The sequence below is a fragment of the Triplophysa dalaica genome, chromosome 5 (genome assembly GCF_015846415.1).
Source record: "Triplophysa dalaica isolate WHDGS20190420 chromosome 5, ASM1584641v1, whole genome shotgun sequence".
Lineage (NCBI taxonomy): Eukaryota > Metazoa > Chordata > Actinopteri > Cypriniformes > Nemacheilidae > Triplophysa > Triplophysa dalaica.
Window position 1 is genome coordinate 15348021 of NC_079546.1, and position 24992 is coordinate 15373012.

Sequence of the window (24992 nt, forward strand, 5' to 3'; positions counted from 1 at the left end):
TGTTTCTGCTCGGTTTCGAACCGAGGACCTTTCGCGTGTTAGGCGAACGTGATAACCACTACACTACAGAAACTCTGAATTTGGCATAAATTTGCCAGTCAAAAATTTTAAGGTGTTTCAGGGCAAGATTTTTCAGTTAAGAAATCTCAAACACTCATCTTAGTCTGGGACTAGTCTTAAGCCTTGTCTACGAAACCGTGCATTGAATGCTTAAAGGTTTGGTTACCTTGTCATTATATTCCACTCCTTGGCTTAAAGCAGACTATGTTTCTGCCCGCATTCGACTAGGGACCTTTCACGTCAGGAGAATGCGACAGTCACTAAAAGAACATAGTACGTAACATTATAGAGGCTGAATTTCGACAGTCTACAAAACCGTGCATTGAATGCTTAAAGGTTTGGTTACCTTATCGTTATATTCCACTCTATGGCTTAAAGCAGACTATGTTTCTGCTCGGTTTCGAACCGAGGACATTTTGCGTGTGAAGCAAACGTGATAACCACTACACTACAGAAACGTGGACAATTCCTGCGTACGTCGTCAACCTGGCGCTGGTTTAAAACAGACCACGCAAGCATTGTCTGACTTTGGCAAGAAACTTGCCAGTCACAAATTTGAAGGTGTTCCAGGTCAAGTTTATTCAGGTGAGACATCTCGAACATTCATTTCAGTATGGGACTAGTCTTAAGCCATGTCTACAAAACAGTGCATTGAATGCTTAAGGTTTGGTTACCTTGTCGTTATATTCCACTCTATGGCTTAAAGCAGACTATGTTTCTGCTCGGTTTCGACTAGGGACCTTTCACGTCAGGAGAATGCGACTGTCACTAAAAGAACATTGTACGTGACATAATAGAGGCTGAATTTCGACAGTCTACAAAACCGTGCATTGAATGCTTAAAGGTTTGGTTACCTTGTCATTATATTCCACTCTATGGCTTAAAACAGACTATGTTTCTGCTCGGTTTCGAACCGAGGACCTTTCCGAGGACTAGTTTTGGCTTAAAACAGACTATGTTTCTGCTCGGTTTCGAACAGAGGACCTTTCGCGTGTTAGGCGAACGTGATAACCACTACACTACAGAAACTCTGAATTTCGCATAAATTTGCCAGTAACAAATTTTAAGGTGCTTCAGGGCAAGATTTTTCAATTAAGGAATCTCAAACAATCATCTTAGTCTGGGACTAGTTTTAAGCCTTGTCTACGAAACCGTGCATTGAATGATTAAAGGTTTGGTTACCTTGTCATTATATTGCTCTCTATGGCTTAAAGCAGTCTATGTTTCTGCTCGGTTTCGAACCGAGGACCTTTAGCGTGTGAAGCAAACGTGATAACCACTACACTACAGAAACGTGGACAATTCCTGCGTACGTCGTCAACCTGGCGCTGGTTTAAAACAGACCACGCAAGCATTGTCTGACTTTGGCAAGAAACTTGCCAGTCACAAATTTGAAGGTGTTCCAGGTCAAGTTTATTCAGGTGAGACATCTCGAACATTCATTTCAGTATGGGACTAGTCTTAAGCCTTGTCTACAAAACAGTGCATTGAATGCTTAAGGTTTTGTTACCTTGTCGTTATATTCCACTCTATGGCTTAAAGCAGACTATGTTTCTGCTCGGTTTCGACTAGGGACCTTTCACGTCAGGAGAATGCGACTGTCACTAAAAGAACATTGTACGTGACATAATAGAGGCTGAATTTCGACAGTCTACAAAACCGTGCATTGAATGCTTAAAGGTTTGGTTACCTTGTCATTATATTCCACTCTATGGCTTAAAACAGACTATGTTTCTGCTCGGTTTCGAACAGAGGACCTTTCGCGTGTTAGGCGAACGTGATAACCACTACACTACAGAAACTCTGAATTTCGCATAAATTTGCCAGTAACAAATTTTAAGGTGCTTCAGGGCAAGATTTTTCAATTAAGGAATCTCAAACAATCATCTTAGTCTGGGACTAGTTTTAAGCCTTGTCTACGAAACCGTGCATTGAATGATTAAAGGTTTGGTTACCTTGTCATTATATTGCTCTCTATGGCTTAAAGCAGTCTATGTTTCTGCTCGGTTTCGAACCGAGGACCTTTAGCGTGTGAAGCAAACATGATAACCACTACACTACAGAAACGTGGACAATTCCTGCGTACGTCGTCAACCTGGCGCTGGTTTAAAACAGACCACGCAAGCATTGTCTGACTTTGGCAAGAAACTTGCCAGTCACAAATTTGAAGGTGTTCCAGGTCAAGTTTATTCAGGTGAGACATCTCGAACATTCATTTCAGTATGGGACTAGTCTTAAGCCTTGTCTACAAAACAGTGCATTGAATGCTTAAGGTTTTGTTACCTTGTCGTTATATTCCACTCTATGGCTTAAAGCAGACTATGTTTCTGCTCGGTTTCGACTAGGGACCTTTCACGTCAGGAGAATGCGACTGTCACTAAAAGAACATTGTACGTGACATAATAGAGGCTGAATTTCGACAGTCTACAAAACCGTGCATTGAATACTTAAAGGTTTGGTTACCTTGTCATTATATTCCACTCTATGGCTTAAAACAGACTATGTTTCTGCTCGGTTTCGAACCGAGGACCTTTCGCGTGTTAGGCGAACGTGATAACCACTACACTACAGAAACTCTGAATTTGGCATAAATTTGCCAGTCACAAATCTTAAGGTGTTTCAGAGCAAGATTTTTCAGTTAAGAAATCTCAAACACTCATCTTAGTCTGGGACTAGTCTTAAGCCTTGTCTACGAAACCGTGCATTGAATGCTTAAAGGTTTGGTTACCTTGTCATTATATTCCACTCTATGGCTTAAAGCAGACTATGTTTCTGCTCGCATTCGACTAGGGACCTTTCACGTCAGGAGAATGCGACAGTCACTAAAAGAACATAGTACGTAACATTATAGAGGCTGAATTTCGACAGTCTACAAAACCGTGCATTGAATGCTTAAAGGTTTGGTTACCTTATCGTTATATTCCACTCTATGGCTTAAAGCAGACTATGTTTCTGCTCGGTTTCGACTAGGGACCTTTCACGTCAGGAGAATGCGACAGTCACTAAAAGAACATAGCTTGTAACATAATAGAGGCTGCATTTCGACAGTCTATAAAAACCGTGCATTGAATGCTTAAAGGTTTGGTTACCTTGTCATTATATTCCTCTCTATGGCTTAAAGCAGACTATGTTTCTGCTCGGTTTCGAACCGAGGACCTTTTGCGTGTGAAGCAAACGTGATAACCACTACACTACAGAAACGTGGACAATTCCTAAGTACGTCGTCAACCTGGCGCTGGTTTAAAACAGACCACGGAAGCATTGTCTGACTTTGGCAAGAAACTTGCCAGTCACAAATTTGAAGGTGATCCAGGTCAAGTTTATTCAGGTGAGACATCTCGAACATTCATTTCAGTATGGGACTAGTCTTAAGCCTTGTCTACAAAACAGTGCATTGAATGCTTAAGGTTTGGTTACCTTTTCGTTATATTCCACTCTATGGCTTAAAGCAGACTATGTTTCTGCTCGGTTTCGACTAGGGACCTTTCACGTCAGGAGAATGCGACTGTCACTAAAAGAACATTGCACGTGACATAATAGAGGCTGAATTTCGACAGTCTACAAAACCGTGCATTGAATGCTTAAAGTTTTGGTTACCTTGTCATTATATTCCTCTCTATGGCTTAAAGCAAACTATGTTTCTGCTCGGTTTCGAACCGAGGACCTTTTGCGTGTGAAGCAAACGTGATAACCACTACACTACAGAAACGTGGACAATTCCTGCGTACGTCGTCAACCTGGCGCTGGTTTAAAACAGACCACGCAAGCATTGTCTGACTTTGGCAAGAAACTTGCCAGTCACAAATTTGAAGGTGTTCCAGGTCAAGTTTATTCAGGTGAGACATCTCGAACATTCATTTCAGTATGGGACTAGTCTTAAGCCTTGTCTACAAAACAGTGCATTGAATGCTTAAGGTTTTGTTACCTTGTCGTTATATTCCACTCTATGGCTTAAAGCAGACTATGTTTCTGCTCGGTTTCGACTAGGGACCTTTCACGTCAGGAGAATGCGACTGTCACTAAAAGAACATTGTACGTGACATAATAGAGGCTGAATTTCGACAGTCTACAAAACCGTGCATTGAATGCTTAAAGGTTTGGTTACCTTGTCATTATATTCCACTCTATGGCTTAAAACAGACTATGTTTCTGCTCGGTTTCGAACCGAGGACCTTTCGCGTGTTAGGCGAACGTGATAACCTCTACACTACAGAAACTCTGAATTTCGCATAAATTTGCCAGTAACAAATTTTAAGGTGCTTCAGGGCAAGATTTTTCAATTAAGGAATCTCAAACAATCATCTTAGTCTGGGACTAGTCTTAAGCCTTGTCTACGAAACCGTGCATTGAATGCTTAAAGGTTTGGTTACCTTGTCATTATATTCCACTCTATGGCTTAAAGCAGACTATGTTCCTGCTCGGTTTCGAACCGAGGACCTTTCGCGTGTTAGGCGAACGTGATAACCACTACACTACAGAAACTCTGAATTTGGCATAAATTTGCCAGTCACAAATCTTAAGGTGTTTCAGAGCAAGATTTTTCAGTTAAGAAATCTCAAACACTCATCTTAGTCTGGGACTAGTCTTAAGCCTTGTCTACGAAACCGTGCATTGAATGCTTAAAGGTTTGGTTACCTTGTCATTATATTCCACTCTATGGCTTAAAGCAGACTATGTTTCTGCTCGCATTCGACTAGGGACCTTTCACGTCAGGAGAATGCGACAGTCACTAAAAGAACATAGTACGTAACATTATAGAGGCTGAATTTCGACAGTCTACAAAACCGTGCATTGAATGCTTAAAGGTTTGGTTACCTTATCGTTATATTCCACTCTATGGCTTAAAGCAGACTATGTTTCTGCTCGGTTTCGACTAGGGTCCTTTCACGTCAGGAGAATGCGACAGTCACTAAAAGAACATAGCTTGTAACATAATAGAGGCTGCATTTCGACAGTCTATAAAAACCGTGCATTGAATGCTTAAAGGTTTGGTTACCTTGTCATTATATTCCTCTCTATGGCTTAAAGCAGACTATGTTTCTGCTCGGTTTCGAACCGAGGACCTTTTGCGTGTGAAGCAAACGTGATAACCACTACACTACAGAAACGTGGACAATTCCTGCGTACGTCGTCAACCTGTCGCTGGTTTAAAACAGACCACGCAAGAATTGTCTGACTTTGGCAAGAAACTTGCCAGTCACAAATTTGAAGGTGATCCAGGTCAAGTTTATTCAGGTGAGACATCTCGAACATTCATTTCAGTATGGGACTAGTCTTAAGCCTTGTCTACAAAACAGTGCATTGAATGCTTAAAGGTTTGGTTACCTTGTCATTATATTCCACTCTATGGCTTAAAACAGACTATGTTTCTGCTCGGTTTCGAACCGAGGACCTTTCGTGTGTTAGGCGAACGTGATAACCACTACACTACAGAAACTCTGAATTTGGCATAAATTTGCCAGTCACAAATTTTAAGGTGTTTCAGAGCAAGATTTTTCAGTTAAGAAATCTCAAACACTCATCTTAGTCTGGGACTAGTCTTAAGCCTTGTCTACGAAACCGTGCATTGAATGCTTAAAGGTTTGGTTACCTTGTCATTATATTCCACTCTATGGCTTAAAGCAGACTATGTTTCTGCTCGCATTCGACTAGGGACCTTTCACGTCAGGAGAATGCGACAGTCACTAAAAGAACATAGTACGTAACATTATAGAGGCTGAATTTCGACAGTCTACAAAACCGTGCATTGAATGCTTAAAGGTTTGGTTACCTTATCGTTATATTCCACTCTATGGCTTAAAGCAGACTATGTTTCTGCTCGGTTTCGACTAGGGTCCTTTCACGTCAGGAGAATGCGACAGTCACTAAAAGAACATAGCTTGTAACATAATAGAGGCTGCATTTCGACAGTCTATAAAAACCGTGCATTGAATGCTTAAAGGTTTGGTTACCTTGTCATTATATTCCTCTCTATGGCTTAAAGCAGACTATGTTTCTGCTCGGTTTCGAACCGAGGACCTTTTGCGTGTGAAGCAAACGTGATAACCACTACACTACAGAAACGTGGACAATTCCTGCGTACGTCGTCAACCTGTCGCTGGTTTAAAACAGACCACGCAAGAATTGTCTGACTTTGGCAAGAAACTTGCCAGTCACAAATTTGAAGGTGATCCAGGTCAAGTTTATTCAGGTGAGACATCTCGAACATTCATTTCAGTATGGGACTAGTCTTAAGCCTTGTCTACAAAACAGTGCATTGAATGCTTAAAGGTTTGGTTACCTTGTCGTTATATTCCACTCTATGGCTTAAAACAGACTATGTTTCTGCTCGGTTTCGAACAGAGGACCTTTCGCGTGTTAGGCGAACGTGATAACCACTACACTACAGAAACTCTGAATTTCGCATAAATTTGCCAGTAACAAATTTTAAGGTGCTTCAGGGCAAGATTTTTCAATTAAGGAATCTCAAACAATCATCTTAGTCTGGGACTAGTTTTAAGCCTTGTCTACGAAACCGTGCATTGAATGATTAAAGGTTTGGTTACCTTGTCATTATATTGCTCTCTATGGCTTAAAGCAGTCTATGTTTCTGCTCGGTTTCGAACCGAGGACCTTTAGCGTGTGAAGCAAACATGATAACCACTACACTACAGAAACGTGGACAATTCCTGCGTACGTCGTCAACCTGGCGCTGGTTTAAAACAGACCACGCAAGCATTGTCTGACTTTGGCAAGAAACTTGCCAGTCACAAATTTGAAGGTGTTCCAGGTCAAGTTTATTCAGGTGAGACATCTCGAACATTCATTTCAGTATGGGACTAGTCTTAAGCCTTGTCTACAAAACAGTGCATTGAATGCTTAAGGTTTTGTTACCTTGTCGTTATATTCCACTCTATGGCTTAAAGCAGACTATGTTTCTGCTCGGTTTCGACTAGGGACCTTTCACGTCAGGAGAATGCGACTGTCACTAAAAGAACATTGTACGTGACATAATAGAGGCTGAATTTCGACAGTCTACAAAACCGTGCATTGAATACTTAAAGGTTTGGTTACCTTGTCATTATATTCCACTCTATGGCTTAAAACAGACTATGTTTCTGCTCGGTTTCGAACCGAGGACCTTTCGCGTGTTAGGCGAACGTGATAACCACTACACTACAGAAACTCTGAATTTGGCATAAATTTGCCAGTCACAAATCTTAAGGTGTTTCAGAGCAAGATTTTTCAGTTAAGAAATCTCAAACACTCATCTTAGTCTGGGACTAGTCTTAAGCCTTGTCTACGAAACCGTGCATTGAATGCTTAAAGGTTTGGTTACCTTGTCATTATATTCCACTCTATGGCTTAAAGCAGACTATGTTTCTGCTCGCATTCGACTAGGGACCTTTCACGTCAGGAGAATGCGAAAGTCACTAAAAGAACATAGTACGTAACATTATAGAGGCTGAATTTCGACAGTCTACAAAACCGTGCATTGAATGCTTAAAGGTTTGGTTACCTTATCGTTATATTCCACTCTATGGCTTAAAGCAGACTATGTTTCTGCTCGGTTTCGACTAGGGACCTTTCACGTCAGGAGAATGCGACAGTCACTAAAAGAACATAGCTTGTAACATAATAGAGGCTGCATTTCGACAGTCTATAAAAACCGTGCATTGAATGCTTAAAGGTTTGGTTACCTTGTCATTATATTCCTCTCTATGGCTTAAAGCAGACTATGTTTCTGCTCGGTTTCGAACCGAGGACCTTTTGCGTGTGAAGCAAACGTGATAACCACTACACTACAGAAACTCTGAATTTCGCATAAATTTGCCAGTAACAAATTTTAAGGTGCTTCAGGGCAAGATTTTTCAATTAAGGAATCTCAAACAATCATCTTAGTCTGGGACTAGTTTTAAGCCTTGTCTACGAAACCGTGCATTGAATGATTAAAGGTTTGGTTACCTTGTCATTATATTGCTCTCTATGGCTTAAAGCAGTCTATGTTTCTGCTCGGTTTCGAACCGAGGACCTTTCGCGTGTTAGGCGAACGTGATAACGACTACACTACAGAAACTCTGAATTTCGCATAAATTTGCCAGTAACAAATTTTAAGGTGCTTCAGGGCAAGATTTTTCAATTAAGGAATCTCAAACAATCATCTTAGTCTGGGACTAGTTTTAAGCCTTGTCTACGAAACCGTGCATTGAATGATTAAAGGTTTGGTTACCTTGTCATTATATTGCTCTCTATGGCTTAAAGCAGTCTATGTTTCTGCTCGGTTTCGAACCGAGGACCTTTAGCGTGTGAAGCAAACATGATGACCACTACACTACAGAAACGTGGACAATTCCTGCGTACGTCGTCAACCTGGCGCTGGTTTAAAACAGACCACGCAAGCATTGTCTGACTTTGGCAAGAAACTTGCCAGTCACAAATTTGAAGGTGTTCCAGGTCAAGTTTATTCAGGTGAGACATCTCGAACATTCATTTCAGTATGGGACTAGTCTTAAGCCTTGTCTACAAAACAGTGCATTGAATGCTTAAGGTTTTGTTACCTTGTCGTTATATTCCACTCTATGGCTTAAAGCAGACTATGTTTCTGCTCGGTTTCGACTAGGGACCTTTCACGTCAGGAGAATGCGACTGTCACTAAAAGAACATTGTACGTGACATAATAGAGGCTGAATTTCGACAGTCTACAAAACCGTGCATTGAATGCTTAAAGGTTTGGTTACCTTGTCATTATATTCCACTCTATGGCTTAAAACAGACTATGTTTCTGCTCGGTTTCGAACCGAGGACCTTTCGTGTGTTAGGCGAACGTGATAACCACTACACTACAGAAACTCTGAATTTGGCATAAATTTGCCAGTCACAAATTTTAAGGTGTTTCAGAGCAAGATTTTTCAGTTAAGAAATCTCAAACACTCATCTTAGTCTGGGACTAGTCTTAAGCCTTGTCTACGAAACCGTGCATTGAATGCTTAAAGGTTTGGTTACCTTGTCATTATATTCCACTCTATGGCTTAAAGCAGACTATGTTTCTGCTCGCATTCGACTAGGGACCTTTCACGTCAGGAGAATGCGACAGTCACTAAAAGAACATAGTACGTAACATTATAGAGGCTGAATTTCGACAGTCTACAAAACCGTGCATTGAATGCTTAAAGGTTTGGTTACCTTATCGTTATATTCCACTCTATGGCTTAAAGCAGACTATGTTTCTGCTCGGTTTCGACTAGGGTCCTTTCACGTCAGGAGAATGCGACAGTCACTAAAAGAACATAGCTTGTAACATAATAGAGGCTGCATTTCGACAGTCTATAAAAACCGTGCATTGAATGCTTAAAGGTTTGGTTACCTTGTCATTATATTCCTCTCTATGGCTTAAAGCAGACTATGTTTCTGCTCGGTTTCGAACCGAGGACCTTTTGCGTGTGAAGCAAACGTGATAACCACTACACTACAGAAACGTGGACAATTCCTGCGTACGTCGTCAACCTGTCGCTGGTTTAAAACAGACCACGCAAGAATTGTCTGACTTTGGCAAGAAACTTGCCAGTCACAAATTTGAAGGTGATCCAGGTCAAGTTTATTCAGGTGAGACATCTCGAACATTCATTTCAGTATGGGACTAGTCTTAAGCCTTGTCTACAAAACAGTGCATTGAATGCTTAAAGGTTTGGTTACCTTGTCATTATATTCCACTCTATGGCTTAAAACAGACTATGTTTCTGCTCGGTTTCGAACCGAGGACCTTTCGCGTGTTAGGCGAACGTGATAACCACTACACTACAGAAACTCTGAATTTGGCATAAATTTGCCAGTCACAAATTTTAAGGTGTTTCAGAGCAAGATTTTTCAGTTAAGAAATCTCAAACACTCATCTTAGTCTGGGACTAGTCTTAAGCCTTGTCTACGAAACCGTGCATTGAATGCTTAAAGGTTTGGTTACCTTGTCATTATATTCCACTCTATGGCTTAAAACAGACTATGTTTCTGCTCGGTTTCGAACCGAGGACCTTTCGCGTGTTAGGCGAACGTGATAACCACTACACTTTAGAAACTCTGAATTTCGCATAAATTTGCCAGTAACAAATCTTAAGGTGCTGCAGGGCAAGATTTTTCAATAAAGGAATCTCAAACAATCATCTTAGTCTGGGACTAGTTTTAAGCCTTGTCTACGAAACCGTGCATTGAATGATTAAAGGTTTGGTTACCTTGTCATTATATTGCTCTCTATGGCTTAAAGCAGTCTATGTTTCTGCTCGGTTTCGAACCGAGGACCTTTCGCGTGTTAGGCGAACGTGATAACGACTACACTACAGAAACTCTGAATTTCGCATAAATTTGCCAGTAACAAATTTTAAGGTGCTTCAGGGCAAGATTTTTCAATTAAGGAATCTCAAACAATCATCTTAGTCTGGGACTAGTTTTAAGCCTTGTCTACGAAACCGTGCATTGAATGCTTAAAGGTTTGGTTACCTTGTCATTATATTCCACTCTATGGCTTAAAGCAGACTATGTTTCTGCTCGCATTCGACTAGGGACCTTTCACGTCAGGAGAATGCGACTGTCACTAAAAGAACATTGTACGTGACATAATAGAGGCTGAATTTCGACAGTCTACAAAACCGTGCATTGAATGCTTAAAGGTTTGGTTACCTTGTCATTATATTCCACTCTATGGCTTAAAACAGACTATGTTTCTGCTCGGTTTCGAACCGAGGACCTTTCGCGTGTTAGGCGAACGTGATAACCACTACACTACAGAAACTCTGAATTTGGCATAAATTTGCCAGTCACAAATTTTAAGGTGTTTCAGAGCAAGATTTTTCAGTTAAGAAATCTCAAACACTCATCTTAGTCTGGGACTAGTCTTAAGCCTTGTCTACGAAACCTTGCATTGAATGCTTAAAGGTTTGGTTACCTTGTCATTATATTCCACTCTATGGCTTAAAACAGACTATGTTTCTGCTCTGTTTCGAACCGAGGACCTTTCGCGTGTTAGGCGAACGTGATAACCACTACACTTTAGAAACTCTGAATTTCGCATAAATTTGCCAGTAACAAATTTTAAGGTGCTGCAGGGCAAGATTTTTCAATAAAGGAATCTCAAACAATCATCTTAGTCTGGGACTAGTTTTAAGCCTTGTCTACGAAACCGTGCATTGAATGATTAAAGGTTTGGTTACCATGTCATTATATTGCTCTCTATGGCTTAAAGCAGTCTATGTTTCTGCTCGGTTTCGAACCGAGGACCTTTCGCGTGTTAGGCGAACGTGATAACGACTACACTACAGAAACTCTGAATTTCGCATAAATTTGCCAGTAACAAATTTTAAGGTGCTTCAGGGCAAGATTTTTCAATTAAGGAATCTCAAACAATCATCTTAGTCTGGGACTAGTTTTAAGCCTTGTCTACGAAACCGTGCATTGAATGATTAAAGGTTTGGTTACCTTGTCATTATATTGCTCTCTATGGCTTAAAGCAGTCTATGTTTCTGCTCGGTTTCGAACCGAGGACCTTTAGCGTGTGAAGCAAACATGATGACCACTACACTACAGAAACGTGGACAATTCCTGCGTACGTCGTCAACCTGGCGCTGGTTTAAAACAGACCACGCAAGCATTGTCTGACTTTGGCAAGAAACTTGCCAGTCACAAATTTGAAGGTGTTCCAGGTCAAGTTTATTCAGGTGAGACATCTCGAACATTCATTTCAGTATGGGACTAGTCTTAAGCCTTGTCTACAAAACAGTGCATTGAATGCTTAAGGTTTTGTTACCTTGTCGTTATATTCCACTCTATGGCTTAAAGCAGACTATGTTTCTGCTCGGTTTCGACTAGGGACCTTTCACGTCAGGAGAATGCGAGTGTCACTAAAAGAACATTGTACGTGACATAATAGAGGCTGAATTTCGACAGTCTACAAAACCGTGCATTGAATGCTTAAAGGTTTGGTTACCTTGTCATTATATTCCACTCTATGGCTTAAAACAGACTATGTTTCTGCTCGGTTTCGAACCGAGGACCTTTCGCGTGTTAGGCGAACGTGATAACCACTACACTACAGAAACTCTGAATTTGGCATAAATTTGCCAGTCACAAATTTTAAGGTGTTTCAGAGCAAGATTTTTCAGTTAAGAAATCTCAAACACTCATCTTAGTCTGGGACTAGTCTTAAGCCTTGTCTACGAAACCGTGCATTGAATGCTTAAAGGTTTGGTTACCTTGTCATTATATTCCACTCTATGGCTTAAAGCAGACTATGTTTCTGCTCGCATTCGACTAGGGACCTTTCACGTCAGGAGAATGCGACAGTCACTAAAAGAACATAGTACGTAACATTATAGAGGCTGAATTTCGACAGTCTACAAAACCGTGCATTGAATGCTTAAAGGTTTGGTTACCTTATCGTTATATTCCACTCTATGGCTTAAAGCAGACTATGTTTCTGCTCGGTTTCGACTAGGGTCCTTTCACGTCAGGAGAATGCGACAGTCACTAAAAGAACATAGCTTGTAACATAATAGAGGCTGCATTTCGACAGTCTATAAAAACCGTGCATTGAATGCTTAAAGGTTTGGTTACCTTGTCATTATATTGCTCTCTATGGCTTAAAGCAGTCTATGTTTCTGCTCGGTTTCGAACCGAGGACCTTTAGCGTGTGAAGCAAACGTGATAACCACTACACTACAGAAACGTGGACAATTCCTGCGTACGTCGTCAACCTGACGCTGGTTTAAAACAGACCACGCAAGCATTGTCTGACTTTGGCAAGAAACTTGCCAGTCACAAATTTGAAGGTGTTCCAGGTCAAGTTTATTCAGGTGAGACATCTCGAACATTCATTTCAGTATGTGACTAGTCTTAAGCCTTGTCTACAAAACAGTGCATTGAATGCTTAAGGTTTGGTTACCTTGTCGTTATATTCCACTCTATGGCTTAAAGCAGACTATGTTTCTGCTAGGTTTCGACTAGGGACCTTTCACGTCAGGAGAATGCGACAGTCACTAAAAGAACATAGTTCTTGACATAATAGAGGCTGAATTTCGACAGTCTACAAAACCGTGCATTGAATGCCTAAAGGTTTGGTTACCTTGCCATTATATTCCACTCTATGGCTTAAAACAGACTATGTTTCTGCTCGGTTTCGAACCGAGGACCTTTCGCGTGTTAGGCGAACGTGATAACCACTACACTACAGAAACTCTGAATTTGGCATAAATTTGCCAGTCAAAAATTTTAAGGTGTTTCAGGGCAAGATTTTTCAGTTAAGAAATCTCAAACACTCATCTTAGTCTGGGACTAGTCTTAAGCCTTGTCTACGAAACCGTGCATTGAATGCTTAAAGGTTTGGTTACCTTGTCATTATATTCCACTCCTTGGCTTAAAGCAGACTATGTTTCTGCCCGCATTCGACTAGGGACCTTTCACGTCAGGAGAATGCGACAGTCACTAAAAGAACATAGTACGTAACATTATAGAGGCTGAATTTCGACAGTCTACAAAACCGTGCATTGAATGCTTAAAGGTTTGGTTACCTTATCGTTATATTCCACTCTATGGCTTAAAGCAGACTATGTTTCTGCTCGGTTTCGAACCGAGGACATTTTGCGTGTGAAGCAAACGTGATAACCACTACACTACAGAAACGTGGACAATACCTGCGTACGTCGTCAACCTGGCGCTGGTTTAAAACAGACCACGCAAGCATTGTCTGACTTTGGCAAGAAACTTGCCAGTCACAAATTTGAAGGTGTTCCAGGTCAAGTTTATTCAGGTGAGACATCTCGAACATTCATTTCAGTATGGGACTAGTCTTAAGCCATGTCTACAAAACAGTGCATTGAATGCTTAAGGTTTGGTTACCTTGTCGTTATATTCCACTCTATGGCTTAAAGCAGACTATGTTTCTGCTCGCATTCGACTAGGGACCTTTCACGTCAGGAGAATGCGACTGTCACTAAAAGAACATTGTACGTGACATAATAGAGGCTGAATTTCGACAGTCTACAAAACCGTGCATTGAATGCTTAAAGGTTTGGTTACCTTGTCATTATATTCTACTCTATGGCTTAAAACAGACTATGTTTCTGCTCGGTTTCGAACCGAGGACCTTTCGCGTGTTAGGCGAACGTGATAACCACTACACTTTAGAAACTCTGAATTTCGCATAAATTTGCCAGTAACAAATTTTAAGGTGCTGCAGGGCAAGATTTTTCAATAAAGGAATCTCAAACAATCATCTTAGTCTGGGACTAGTTTTAAGCCTTGTCTACGAAACCGTGCATTGAATGATTAAAGGTTTGGTTACCTTGTCATTATATTGCTCTCTATGGCTTAAAGCAGTCTATGTTTCTGCTCGGTTTCGAACCGAGGACCTTTCGCGTGTTAGGCGAACGTGATAACGACTACACTACAGAAACTCTGAATTTCGCATAAATTTGCCAGTAACAAATTTTAAGGTGCTTCAGGGCAAGATTTTTCAATTAAGGAATCTCAAACAATCATCTTAGTCTGGGACTAGTTTTAAGCCTTGTCTACGAAACCGTGCATTGAATGATTAAAGGTTTGGTTACCTTGTCATTATATTGCTCTCTATGGCTTAAAGCAGTCTATGTTTCTGCTCGGTTTCGAACCGAGGACCTTTAGCGTGTGAAGCAAACATGATGACCACTACACTACAGAAACGTGGACAATTCCTGCGTACGTCGTCAACCTGGCGCTGGTTTAAAACAGACCACGCAAGCATTGTCTGACTTTGGCAAGAAACTTGCCAGTCACAAATTTGAAGGTGTTCCAGGTCAAGTTTATTCAGGTGAGACATCTCGAACATTCATTTCAGTATGGGACTAGTCTTAAGCCTTGTCTACAAAACAGTGCATTGAATGCTTAAGGTTTTGTTACCTTGTCGTTATATTCCACTCTATGGCTTAAAGCAGACTATGTTTCTGCTCGGTTTCGACTAGGGACCTTTCACGTCAGGAGAATGCGACTGTCACTAAAAGAACATTGTACGTGACATAATAGAGGCTGAATTTCGACAGTCTACAAAACCGTGCATTGAATGCTTAAAGGTTTGGTTACCTTGTCATTATATTCCACTCTATGGCTTAAAACAGACTATGTTTCTGCTCGGTTTCGAACCGAGGACCTTTCGCGTGTTAGGCGAACGTGATAACCACTACACTACAGAAACTCTGAATTTGGCATAAATTTGCCAGTCACAAATTTTAAGGTGTTTCAGAGCAAGATTTTTCAGTTAAGAAATCTCAAACACTCATCTTAGTCTGGGACTAGTCTTAAGCCTTGTCTACGAAACCGTGCATTGAATGCTTAAAGGTTTGGTTACCTTGTCATTATATTCCACTCTATGGCTTAAAGCAGACTATGTTTCTGCTCGCATTCGACTAGGGACCTTTCACGTCAGGAGAATGCGACTGTCACTAAAAGAACATTGTACGTGACATAATAGAGGCTGAATTTCGACAGTCTACAAAACCGTGCATTGAATGCTTAAAGGTTTGGTTACCTTGTCATTATATTCCACTCTATGGCTTAAAACAGACTATGTTTCTGCTCGGTTTCGAACCGAGGACCTTTCGCGTGTTAGGCGAACGTGATAACCACTACACTTTAGAAACTCTGAATTTCGCATAAATTTGCCAGTAACAAATTTTAAGGTGCTGCAGGGCAAGATTTTTCAATTAAGGAATCTCAAACAATCATCTTAGTCTGGGACTAGTTTTAAGCCTTGTCTACGAAACCGTGCATTGAATGATTAAAGGTTTGGTTACCTTGTCATTATATTGCTCTCTATGGCTTAAAGCAGTCTATGTTTCTGCTCGGTTTCGAACCGAGGACCTTTAGCGTGTGAAGCAAACGTGATAACCACTACACTACAGAAACGTGGACAATTCCTGCGTACGTCGTCAACCTGGCGCTGGTTTAAAACAGACCACGCAAGCATTGTCTGACTTTGGCAAGAAACTTGCCAGTCACAAATTTGAAGGTGTTCCAGGTCAAGTTTATTCAGGTGAGACATCTCGAACATTAATTTCAGTATGGGACTAGTCTTAGGCCTTGTCTACAAAACCGTGCATTGAATGCTTAAAGGTTTGGTTACCTTGTCATTATATTCCACTCTATGGCTTAAAACAGACTATGTTTCTGCTCGGTTTCGAACCGAGGACCTTTCGCGTGTTAGGCGAACGTGATAACCACTACACTACAGAAACTCTGAATTTCGCATAAATTTGCCAGTCACAAATTTGAAGGTGTTTCAGGGCAAGATTTTTCAGTTAAGAAATCTCAAACACTCATCTTCGTCTGGGACTAGTCTTAAGCCTCGTCTACGAAACCGTGCATTGAATGCTTAAAGTTTTGTTTAACTTGTAATTACGTTTAACCATATGGCTTAAAGAAGGCGATGCTTCTAATCGGTTTCGACTAGGGACCTTTCACGTCAGGAGAATGCGACAGTCACTAAAAGAACATAGCTTGTAACATAATAGTGGCTGAATTTCGACAGTCTACAAAACCGTGCATTGAATGCTTAAAGGTTTGGTTACCTTGTCATTATATTCCACTCTATGGCTTAAAACAGACTATGTTTCTGCTTGGTTTCGAACCGAGGACCTTTCGCGTGTTAGGCGAACGTGATAACCACTACACTACAGAAACTCTGAATTTGGCATAAACTTGCCAGTCACAAATTTGAAGGTGTTTCAGGGCAAGATTTTTCAGTTAAGAAATCTCAAACACTCATCTTAGTCTGGGACTAGTCTTAAGCCTTGTCTACAAAACTGGGCATTGAATGCTTAAAGGTTTGGTTACCTTGTCATTATGTTCCACTCTATGGCTTAAAGCAGACTATGATTCTGTTCGGTTTCGAACCGCGGACCTTTTGCGTGTGAAACAAACGTGATAACCACTACACTACAGAAGCTCTGAATTTGGCATAAATTTGCTAGTCACAAATTTTAAGGTGTTTCAGGGCAAGATTTTTCAGTTAAGAAATCTCAAACACTCATCTTAGTCTGGGACTAGTCTTAAGCCTTGTCTACAAAACTGGGCATTGAATGCTTAAAGGTTTGGTTAACTTGTCATTATATTCCACTCTATGGCTTAAAGCAATCTATGTTTCTGCTCGGTTTCGAACCGAGGACCTTTTGCGTGTAAAGCAAACGTGATAACCACTAAACTAAAGAAACGTGGACAATTCCTGCGTACGTCGTCAACCTGGCGCGGGTTTAAAACAGACCACGCAAGCATTGTCTGACTTTGGCAAGAAACTTGCTAGTCACAAATTTGAAGGTGTTCCAGGTCAAGTTTATTAAGGTAAGACATCTCGAACATTCATCTTAGTATGGGACTAGTCTTAAGCCTTGTATACAAAACTGGGCATTGAATGCTTAAAGTTTTGTTTAGCTTGTAATTACGTTTAACCATATGGCTTAAAGAAGGCGATGTTTCTGCTCGGTTTCGACTAGGGACCTTTCACGTCAGGAGAATGCGACAGTCACTAAATGAACATACAATGTGACATAATAGAGGCTGAATTTGACAATCCCAAAAAGCTTTCGATCAGGCCGATACGTAGTGCAGCTACGTTTTACACCGATGGCATTTGCTCTGCTTGACGCCAAAACCTGAAAACTGTTTCTGCTCGGTCTCGAACCGAGGACCTTTCGAGTGTTAGGCCAACGTGATAACCAATACACTACAAAAAATCTGAATTTAGCATAAATTTGCCAGTCACAAATTTTAAGTTGTTTCAGGGCAAGATTTTTCAGTTAAGAAATCTCAAACACTCATCTTAGTCTGGGACTAGTCTTAAGCCTTGTCTACAAAACTGGGCATTGAATGCTTAAAGTTTTGTTTAGCTTGTAATTACGTTTAACCATATGGCTTAAAGAAGGCGATGTTTCTGCTCGGTTTCGACTAGGGACCTTTCACGTCAGGAGAATGCGACAGTCAATAAAAGAACATAGCTTGTAACATAATAGAGGCTGAATTTCGACAGTCTACAAAACCGTGCATTGAATGCTTAAAGGTTTGGTTAACTTGTCATTATATTCCACTCTATGGCTTAAAACAGACTATGTTTCTGCTCGGTTTCGAACCGAGGACCTTTCGCGTGTTAGGCGAACGTGATGACCACTACACTACAGAAACTCTGAATTTGGCATAAACTTGCCAGTCACAAATTTGAAGGTATTCCAGGTCAAGTTTATTCAGTTAAGAAATCTCAAACACTCATCTTAGTCTGGGACTAGTCTTAAGCCTTGTCTACGAAACCGTGCATTGAATGCTTAAAGGTTTGGTTACCTTGTCATTATATTCCACTCTATGGCTTAAAGCAGACTATGTTTCTGCTCGCATTCGACTAGGGAACTTTCACGTCAGGAGAATACGACAGTCACTAAAAGAACATAGTACGTAACATTATAGAGGCTGAATTTCGACAGTCTACAAAACCGTGCATTGAATGCTTAAAGGTTTGGTTACCTTATCGTTATATTCCACTCTATGGCTTAAAGCAGACTATGTTTCTGCTCGGTTTCGACTAGGGTCCTTTCACGTCAGGAGAATGCGACAGTCACTAAAAGAACATAGCTTGTAACATAATAGAGGCTGCATTTCGACAGTCTATAAAAACCGTGCATTGAATGCTTAAAGGTTTGGTTACCTTGTCATTATATTGCTCTCTATGGCTTAAAGCAGTCTATGTTTCTGCTCGGTTTCGAACCGAGGACCTTTAGCGTGTGAAGCAAACGTGATAACCACTACACTACAGAAACGTGGACAATTCCTGCGTACGTCGTCAACCTGACGCTGGTTTAAAACAGACCACGCAAGCATTGTCTGACTTTGGCAAGAAACTTGCCAGTCACAAATTTGAAGGTGTTCCAGGTCAAGTTTATTCAGGTGAGACATCTCGAACATTCATTTCAGTATGGGACTAGTCTTAAGCCTTGTCTACAAAACAGTGCATTGAATGCTTAAGGTTTGGTTACCTTGTCGTTATATTCCACTCTATGGCTTAAAGCAGACTATGTTTCTGCTAGGTTTCGACTAGGGACCTTTCACGTCAGGAGAATGCGACAGTCACTAAAAGAACATAGTTCTTGACATAATAGAGGCTGAATTTCGACAGTCTACAAAACCGTGCATTGAATGCCTAAAGGTTTGGTTACCTTGCCATTATATTCCACTCTATGGCTTAAAACAGACTATGTTTCTGCTCGGTTTCGAACCGAGGACCTTTCGCGTGTTAGGCGAACGTGATAACCACTACACTACAGAAACTCTGAATTTGGCATAAATTTGCCAGTCAAAAATTTTAAGGTGTTTCAGGGCAAGATTTTTCAGTTAAGAAATCTCAAACACTCATCTTAGTCTGGGACTAGTCTTAAGCCTTGTCTACGAAACCGTGCATTGAATGCTTAAAGGTTTGGTTACCTTGTCATTATATTCCACTCTATGGCTTAAAGCAGACTATGTTTCTGCTCGCATTCGACTAGGGACCTTTCACGTCAGGAGAATGCGACAGTCACTAAAAGAACATTGTACGTGACATAATAGAGGCTGAATTTCGACAGTCTACAAAACCGTGCATTGAATGCTTAAAGGTTTGGTTACCTTGTCATTATATTCCACTCTATGGCTTAAAACAGACTATGTTTCTGCTCGGTTTCGAACCGAGGACCTTTCGCGTGTTAGGCGAACGTGATAACCACTACACTACAGAAACTCTGAATTTGGCATAAATTTGCCAGTCACAAATTTTAAGGTGTTTCAGAGCAAGATTTTTCAGTTAAGAAATCTCAAACACTCATCTTAGTCTGGGACTAGTCTTAAGCCTTGTCTACGAAACCGTGCATTGAATGCTTAAAGGTTTGGTTACCTTGTCATTATATTCCACTCTATGGCTTAAAACAGACTATGTTTCTGCTCGGTTTCGAACCGAGGACCTTTCGCGTGTTAGGCGAACGTGATAACCACTACACTACAGAAACTCTGAATTTCGCATAAATTTGCCAGTCACAAATTTGAAGGTGTTTCAGGGCAAGATTTTTCAGTTAAGAAATCTCAAACACTCATCTTCGTCTGGGACTAGTCTTAAGCCTCGTCTACGAAACCGTGCATTGAATGCTTAAAGTTTTGTTTAACTTGTAATTACGTTTAACCATATGGCTTAAAGAAGGCGATGCTTCTAATCGGTTTCGACTAGGGACCTTTCACGTCAGGAGAATGCGACAGTCACTAAAAGAACATAGCTTGTAACATAATAGTGGCTGAATTTCGACAGTCTACAAAACCGTGCATTGAATGCTTAAAGGTTTGGTTACCTTGTCATTATATTCCACTCTATGGCTTAAAACAGACTATGTTTCTGCTCGGTTTCGAACCGAGGACCTTTCGCGTGTTAGGCGAACGTGATAACCACTACACTATATAAACTCTGAATTTGGCATAAACTTGCCAGTCACAAATTTGAAGGTGTTTCAGGGCAAGATTTTTCAGTTAAGAAATCTCAAACACTCATCTTAGTCTGGGACTAGTCTTAAGCCTTGTCTACGAAACCGTGCATTGAATGCTTAAAGGTTTGGTTACCTTGTCATTATATTCCACTCTATGGCTTAAAGCAGACTATGTTTCTGCTCGCATTCGACTAGGGACCTTTCACGTCAGGAGAATACGACAGTCACTAAAAGAACATAGTACGTAACATTATAGAGGCTGAATTTCGACAGTCTACAAAACCGTGCATTGAATGCTTAAAGGTTTGGTTACCTTATCGTTATATTCCACTCTATGGCTTAAAGCAGACTATGTTTCTGCTCGGTTTCGACTAGGGTCCTTTCACGTCAGGAGAATGCGACAGTCACTAAAAGAACATAGCTTGTAACATAATAGAGGCTGCATTTCGACAGTCTATAAAAACCGTGCATTGAATGCTTAAAGGTTTGGTTACCTTGTCATTATATTGCTCTCTATGGCTTAAAGCAGTCTATGTTTCTGCTCGGTTTCGAACCGAGGACCTTTAGCGTGTGAAGCAAACGTGATAACCACTACACTACAGAAACGTGGACAATTCCTGCGTACGTCGTCAACCTGACGCTGGTTTAAAACAGACCACGCAAGCATTGTCTGACTTTGGCAAGAAACTTGCCAGTCACAAATTTGAAGGTGTTCCAGGTCAAGTTTATTCAGGTGAGACATCTCGAACATTCATTTCAGTATGGGACTAGTCTTAAGCCTTGTCTACAAAACAGTGCATTGAATGCTTAAGGTTTGGTTACCTTGTCGTTATATTCCACTCTATGGCTTAAAGCAGACTATGTTTCTGCTAGGTTTCGACTAGGGACCTTTCACGTCAGGAGAATGCGACAGTCACTAAAAGAACATAGTTCTTGACATAATAGAGGCTGAATTTCGACAGTCTACAAAACCGTGCATTGAATGCCTAAAGGTTTGGTTACCTTGCCATTATATTCCACTCTATGGCTTAAAACAGACTATGTTTCTGCTCGGTTTCGAACCGAGGACCTTTCGCGTGTTAGGCGAACGTGATAACCACTACACTACAGAAACTCTGAATTTGGCATAAATTTGCCAGTCAAAAATTTTAAGGTGTTTCAGGGCAAGATTTTTCAGTTAAGAAATCTCAAACACTCATCTTAGTCTGGGACTAGTCTTAAGCCTTGTCTACGAAACCGTGCATTGAATGCTTAAAGGTTTGGTTACCTTGTCATTATATTCCACTCTATGGCTTAAAGCAGACTATGTTTCTGCTCGCATTCGACTAGGGACCTTTCACGTCAGGAGAATGCGACAGTCACTAAAAGAACATTGTACGTGACATAATAGAGGCTGAATTTCGACAGTCTACAAAACCGTGCATTGAATGCTTAAAGGTTTGGTTACCTTGTCATTATATTCCACTCTATGGCTTAAAACAGACTATGTTTCTGCTCGGTTTCGAACCGAGGACCTTTCGCGTGTTAGGCGAACGTGATAACCACTACACTACAGAAACTCTGAATTTGGCATAAATTTGCCAGTCACAAATTTTAAGGTGTTTCAGAGCAAGATTTTTCAGTTAAGAAATCTCAAACACTCATCTTAGTCTGGGACTAGTCTTAAGCCTTGTCTACGAAACCGTGCATTGAATGCTTAAAGGTTTGGTTACCTTGTCATTATATTCCACTCTATGGCTTAAAACAGACTATGTTTCTGCTCGGTTTCGAACCGAGGACCTTTCGCGTGTTAGGCGAACGTGATAACCACTACACTACAGAAACTCTGAATTTCGCATAAATTTGCCAGTCACAAATTTGAAGGTGTTTCAGGGCAAGATTTTTCAGTTAAGAAATCTCAAACACTCATCTTCGTCTGGGACTAGTCTTAAGCCTCGTCTACGAAACCGTGCATTGAATGCTTAAAGTTTTGTTTAACTTGTAATTACGTTTAACCATATGGCTTAAAGAAGGCGATGCTTCTAATCGGTTTCGACTAGGGACCTTTCACGTCAGGAGAATGCGACAGTCACTAAAAGAACATAGCTTGTAACATAATAGTGGCTGAATTTCGACAGTCTACAAAACCGTGCATTGAATGCTTAAAGGTTTGGTTACCTTGTCATTATATTCCACTCTATGGCTTAAAACAGACTATGTTTCTGCTCGGTTTCGAACCGAGGACCTTTCGCGTGTTAGGCGAACGTGATAACCACTACACTATAGAAACTCTGAATTTGGCATAAACTTGCCAGTCACAAATTTGAAGGTGTTTCAGGGCAAGATTTTTCAGTTAAGAAATCTCAAACACTCATCTTAGTCTGGGACTAGTCTTAAGCCTTGTCTACAAAACTGGGCATTGAATGCTTAAAGGTTTGGTTACCTTGTCATTATGTTCCACTCTATGGCTTAAAGCAGACTATGATTCTGTTCGGTTTCGACCCGCGGACCTTTTGCGTGTGAAACAAACTTGATAACCACTACACTACAGAAGCTCTGAATTTGGCATAAATTTGCTAGTCACAAATTTTAAGGTGTTTCAGGGCAAGATTTTTCAGTTAAGAAATCTCAAACACTCATCTTAGTCTGGGACTAGTCTTAAGCCTTGTCTACAAAACTGGGCATTGAATGCTTAAAGGTTTGGTTACCTTGTCATTATATTCCACTCTATGGCTTAAAGCAATCTATGTTTCTGCTCGGTTTCGAACCGAGGACCTTTTGCGTGTAAAGCAAACGTGATAACCACTAAACTAAAGAAACGTGGACAATTCCTGCGTACGTCGTCAACCTGGCGCGGGTTTAAAACAGACCACGCAAGCATTGTCTGACTTTGGCAAGAAACTTGCTAGTCACAAATTTGAAGGTGTTCCAGGTCAAGTTTATTAAGGTAAGACATCTCGAACATTCATCTTAGTATGGGACTAGTCTTAAGCCTTGTATACAAAACTGGGCATTGAATGCTTAAAGTTTTGTTTAGCTTGTAATTACGTTTAACCATATGGCTTAAAGAAGGCGATGTTTCTGCTCGGTTTCGACTAGGGACCTTTCACGTCAGGAGAATGCGACAGTCACTAAAAGAACATACAATGTGACATAATAGAGGCTGAATTTGACAATCCCAAAAAGCTTTCGATCAGGCCGATACGTAGTGCAGCTACGTTTTACACCGATGGCATTTGCTCTGCTTGACGCCAAAACCTGAAAACTGTTTCTGCTCGGTCTCGAACCGAGGACCTTTCGAGTGTTAGGCCAACGTGATAACCAATACACTACAAAAAATCTGAATTTAGCATAAATTTGCCAGTCACAAATTTTAAGTTGTTTCAGGGCAAGATTTTTCAGTTAAGAAATCTCAAACACTCATCTTAGTCTGGGACTAGTCTTAAGCCTTGTCTACAAAACTGGGCATTGAATGCTTAAAGTTTTGTTTAGCTTGTAATTACGTTTAACCATATGGCTTAAAGAAGGCGATGTTTCTGCTCGGTTTCGACTAGGGACTTTTCACGTCAGGAGAATGCGACAGTCAATAAAAGAACATAGCTTGTAACATAATAGAGGCTGAATTTCGACAGTCTACAAAACCGTGCATTGAATGCTTAAAGGTTTGGTTACCTTGTCATTATATTCCACTCTATGGCTTAAAACAGACTATGTTTCTGCTCGGTTTCGAACCGAGGACCTTTCGCGTGTTAGGCGAACGTGATGACCACTACACTACAGAAACTCTGAATTTGACATAAACTTGCCGGTCACAAATTTGAAGGTATTCCAGGTCAAGTTTATTCAGGTAAGACATCTCGAACATTAATATTAGTATGGGACTAGTCTTAAGCCTTGTCTACAAAACTGGGCATTGAATGCTTAAAGGTTTGGTTACCTTGTCATTATATTCCACTCTATGGCTTAAAACAGACTATGTTTCTGCTCGGTTTCGAACCGAGGACCTTTCGCGTGTTAGGCGAACGTGATAACCACTACACTACAGAAACTCTGAATTTGGCATAAATTTGCCAGTCACAAATTTTAAGGTGTTTCAGAGCAAGATTTTTCAGTTAAGAAATCTCAAACACTCATCTTAGTCTGGGACTAGTCTTAAGCCTTGTCTACGAAACCGTGCATTGAATGCTTAAAGGTTTGGTTACCTTGTCATTATATTCCACTCTATGGCTTAAAACAGACTATGTTTCTGCTCGGTTTCGAACCGAGGACCTTTCGCGTGTTAGGCGAACGTGATAACCACTACACTACAAAAACTCTGAATTTGGCATAAATTTGCCAGTCACAAATTTTAAGGTGTTTCAGGGCAAGATTTTTCAGTTAAGAAATCTCAAACACTCATCTTAGTCTGGGACTAGTCTTAAGCCTTGTCTACGAAACCGTGCATTGAATGCTTAAAGGTTTGGTTACCTTCTCATTTTA

The 24992-nt window shown here is 40.7% G+C and overlaps 19 non-coding genes across 19 annotated transcripts; all 19 read right to left on the minus strand.

Annotated features, from left to right (window-relative positions):
* Nucleotides 1–73, minus strand: trnav-aac (transfer RNA valine (anticodon AAC)). Its single transcript has one exon. It is a non-coding gene; the product is annotated as a tRNA-Val (tRNA).
* A 2489-nt stretch (nt 74–2562) lies between these two features.
* On the minus strand, nt 2563–2635 carry trnav-aac (transfer RNA valine (anticodon AAC)). Its single transcript has one exon. It is a non-coding gene; the product is annotated as a tRNA-Val (tRNA).
* Nucleotides 2636–4469: 1834 nt separating this feature from the next.
* trnav-aac (transfer RNA valine (anticodon AAC)) lies at nt 4470–4542 on the minus strand. The gene has a single exon. It is a non-coding gene; the product is annotated as a tRNA-Val (tRNA).
* Nucleotides 4543–7152: 2610 nt separating this feature from the next.
* trnav-aac (transfer RNA valine (anticodon AAC)) lies at nt 7153–7225 on the minus strand. The gene has a single exon. It is a non-coding gene; the product is annotated as a tRNA-Val (tRNA).
* A 2546-nt stretch (nt 7226–9771) lies between these two features.
* trnav-aac (transfer RNA valine (anticodon AAC)) lies at nt 9772–9844 on the minus strand. The gene has a single exon. It is a non-coding gene; the product is annotated as a tRNA-Val (tRNA).
* A 902-nt stretch (nt 9845–10746) lies between these two features.
* On the minus strand, nt 10747–10819 carry trnav-aac (transfer RNA valine (anticodon AAC)). Its single transcript has one exon. It is a non-coding gene; the product is annotated as a tRNA-Val (tRNA).
* Nucleotides 10820–12049: 1230 nt separating this feature from the next.
* Nucleotides 12050–12122, minus strand: trnav-aac (transfer RNA valine (anticodon AAC)). The gene has a single exon. It is a non-coding gene; the product is annotated as a tRNA-Val (tRNA).
* Nucleotides 12123–13183: 1061 nt separating this feature from the next.
* On the minus strand, nt 13184–13256 carry trnav-aac (transfer RNA valine (anticodon AAC)). The gene has a single exon. It is a non-coding gene; the product is annotated as a tRNA-Val (tRNA).
* A 1918-nt stretch (nt 13257–15174) lies between these two features.
* Nucleotides 15175–15247, minus strand: trnav-aac (transfer RNA valine (anticodon AAC)). The gene has a single exon. It is a non-coding gene; the product is annotated as a tRNA-Val (tRNA).
* Nucleotides 15248–16213: 966 nt separating this feature from the next.
* trnav-aac (transfer RNA valine (anticodon AAC)) lies at nt 16214–16286 on the minus strand. Its single transcript has one exon. It is a non-coding gene; the product is annotated as a tRNA-Val (tRNA).
* Nucleotides 16287–18152: 1866 nt separating this feature from the next.
* Nucleotides 18153–18225, minus strand: trnav-aac (transfer RNA valine (anticodon AAC)). The gene has a single exon. It is a non-coding gene; the product is annotated as a tRNA-Val (tRNA).
* Nucleotides 18226–19286: 1061 nt separating this feature from the next.
* Nucleotides 19287–19359, minus strand: trnav-aac (transfer RNA valine (anticodon AAC)). The gene has a single exon. It is a non-coding gene; the product is annotated as a tRNA-Val (tRNA).
* A 372-nt stretch (nt 19360–19731) lies between these two features.
* Nucleotides 19732–19804, minus strand: trnav-aac (transfer RNA valine (anticodon AAC)). The gene has a single exon. It is a non-coding gene; the product is annotated as a tRNA-Val (tRNA).
* Nucleotides 19805–19996: 192 nt separating this feature from the next.
* On the minus strand, nt 19997–20069 carry trnav-aac (transfer RNA valine (anticodon AAC)). Its single transcript has one exon. It is a non-coding gene; the product is annotated as a tRNA-Val (tRNA).
* A 1506-nt stretch (nt 20070–21575) lies between these two features.
* Nucleotides 21576–21648, minus strand: trnav-aac (transfer RNA valine (anticodon AAC)). Its single transcript has one exon. It is a non-coding gene; the product is annotated as a tRNA-Val (tRNA).
* Nucleotides 21649–22020: 372 nt separating this feature from the next.
* On the minus strand, nt 22021–22093 carry trnav-aac (transfer RNA valine (anticodon AAC)). The gene has a single exon. It is a non-coding gene; the product is annotated as a tRNA-Val (tRNA).
* Nucleotides 22094–22285: 192 nt separating this feature from the next.
* trnav-aac (transfer RNA valine (anticodon AAC)) lies at nt 22286–22358 on the minus strand. The gene has a single exon. It is a non-coding gene; the product is annotated as a tRNA-Val (tRNA).
* Nucleotides 22359–24224: 1866 nt separating this feature from the next.
* trnav-aac (transfer RNA valine (anticodon AAC)) lies at nt 24225–24297 on the minus strand. The gene has a single exon. It is a non-coding gene; the product is annotated as a tRNA-Val (tRNA).
* Nucleotides 24298–24489: 192 nt separating this feature from the next.
* On the minus strand, nt 24490–24562 carry trnav-aac (transfer RNA valine (anticodon AAC)). Its single transcript has one exon. It is a non-coding gene; the product is annotated as a tRNA-Val (tRNA).
* Nucleotides 24563–24992: the final 430 nt, after the last annotated feature.